At 40.3% G+C, this 2,477-nt stretch overlaps 1 long non-coding RNA gene across 1 annotated transcript; it reads right to left on the bottom strand.

The window, feature by feature from the left end:
- Positions 1 to 521: 521 nt before the first annotated feature.
- On the bottom strand, positions 522 to 1,022 carry LOC127355389 (uncharacterized). The gene is made up of 2 exons (XR_007881747.1): positions 985 to 1,022; positions 522 to 763 (listed from the first exon to the last, which is right to left on the bottom strand). It is a non-coding gene; the product is annotated as an uncharacterized LOC127355389 (long non-coding RNA).
- Between the last annotated feature and the right edge of the window lie 1,455 nt (positions 1,023 to 2,477).

Genomic DNA, 2,477 nt, shown 5'->3' with positions numbered 1-2,477 from the left:
GGTGGACTCCACGGAACACAACCTGCAGCATCTGTAAATAAACACTGCTCATTCTAAAGTAACAAGAACACAACAATTCCTATATTCAGGTGATCGTACACTAATGAAAACATACCTATGAATATTATATACCGTATGTAAGTAAGTACGGTAACATGAGTAGTTGTAATTCGTTAATTCCACCCCTGGGTAAAAGTAGCATTTCATTTCAAATGGACAGTTTAGATAATAAACACTGCAAATGCGAATTAACCTGTCCAAACTGATGAAAACAAATTCATTAGTTCCAATGAGAATTTCCCTTTAATTAAAGGAGCATTTCACCCGTGGAAACATTAATATTTATTGAAAGTAGGTTATATATGTAGTCGAAATGTAACATACATTTTGAATTTGGTGCCTATTTGACCGACAAAAGACAGAAAGTGACTTTAGGGCGCATTTAGATTAAAGACAACAACTCCCACAATGCACAGCTCCGCAAGCCACTCCCACTAACACTATCAAGGACTACAACAACGTGAATGTAAACCATTTGTTTACAGAAATATATCAACAACAACAAAAATAAATATGTTAACAATGACAGTTATAGTTCCTCCTGAGCGTCCTCAACTTCTTGGTGCCGCAGTACTGGCCATCTGGAGCTGGATATTTCTGTCGGATAGCCTGCACCACATAAGCAGGTAAAACGACACGATGGCCTCGACCCAATCTCTCGCCTTGCAGGACCCATTCCAGAAAGGCTGTTAGGCGATATTGTCTACAAGACATTGAGCACACAGTTAGAGATGCATGGTCTTTGTGTTGAGCGTGCCACAGTAGTTAGCAATGCAACTGCAAGCTGTTTGTGCAGTAAAGAAGTTAACGTTAGTTCAGTTGGCTGACGTTACGTATTAACCGGGAATAACTTTGTGATAATGCTTGAACAAATTGTGTACATTCATGCCACGTTGTTATAAGACAGAAAATAGAAACACTCACTTTACAGTCAGACGTCCGTGTGTCCGTAGGCGCACAGCCAGAGCACAGGCACCAGCAGTCCGCCCCAGCTCGAGCCAGTCCGGGCCCCTCGTCCGCGACAGGCAGGTCCTCTGCCTCGGCTGCAGAAGCCTCAGCCGCCTCCTGTTCAGCCTCAGCTGCTCTTCGCTATATTGCGGCTCATAAAGGTAGCCACAAACATCTGATTCAACCATCATACTTTCGAAATTTCTTCCATATTAGATTCATTAACATAGTCGTAACGTCTGGCTCCACAGCGCCTCCGCTTGGCTTCCAAACAAGATGGCGGTTATATTTTTAGTTTCTGCAGGTGAAGTCCCACCCACTGATCTGTAATAGGTCTGTAGCGTGAGTGAAAAAAAATTGAGGAAGTAGTGTTTGTAGTCTCACCCCCTCTACAGAGATATGAGACTTCCTGCTTCCAATGACGCAAAATTATGATTTTTACATCACTGGAAGCAGGAAGTGCAACACTAAAATCTGTATTTCTCCCCTCTCAGGGGAAGTGAGGGAATGATGCACGACCATTCAAAAATATGACTGGGATTCTAATGATACAAAGCTTAATGCAAATGAGTGAAGTGTCCCTTTAAGTATACCCACAGCCACAATGTTTTACTTGTCTAACCTTAATCCTTAATTCATTTAACAGACAGGGGAAAATGGAATGTCCTGTCCACTATACTTTATTACATTTCAGGGGAATTCATGTCCATTTGTTTTATTTTATTATACTTTTTTGAAATGATGCTCCAATGCTTTCATTTAACATGAAATGACCTCTGTGTTTGAAAGGTGCAAATTCAAAACAAATGAACTTGCCCTAGCTTTATCATAGTATTACTGATATTATTTATTTTCCTATATTTACATGATTTTATTAGCACTATTAAAATGAAAAGAGAGATTTGATCATATTTCTGCATTTAATCCATCCATTAGAGGTTTGCTCATGTAGTGGACTATATCAGCCCTAGATTGCTGGACTGCTGCCATGGTTCAATGAAAACTGACCCTCAGGAAAATGAAGTTAGGTCTTTTAATCACAGCGTTTGGATGACACCTCTAATGATTAGCTGTTACTTCTGCCAATCTGAGATAGATTGAGTTGGCCCCAGAGATGCTGGAGGTGTGTCATTCTGCTATTTGCATTTTAAGTCACAGTATTTAGTGCCAAGAAGTCAAGAGGGAACCATATACTGTACATTCCGAATGCAGTTTCAGAGATTGCATATGCTGAGTTAGAAGTGGTTAAGAGCCCATATTGCCTTCAGCGTGCTGAATTATTTGATGCATTGATGCAAGAGTTCTTTAAATTATCCCATTTATAACCCATTAATCAGGGTTCCATATGTGTGAATTGTGTTGTCCAACAGTCACTTCTGTTGTAGTCATCCTGAGCAGATGCTTGCTTTGTCATGGTGCAGTAAGAAAACCCAACTTTTACCTTACCTTGCCGACAAGTAATGTTGACA

Source organism: Dicentrarchus labrax, unplaced genomic scaffold (genome assembly GCF_905237075.1).
Source record: "Dicentrarchus labrax unplaced genomic scaffold, dlabrax2021, whole genome shotgun sequence".
NCBI lineage: Eukaryota > Metazoa > Chordata > Actinopteri > Moronidae > Dicentrarchus > Dicentrarchus labrax.
This window is presented reverse-complemented; position numbering and strand designations above follow the sequence as displayed.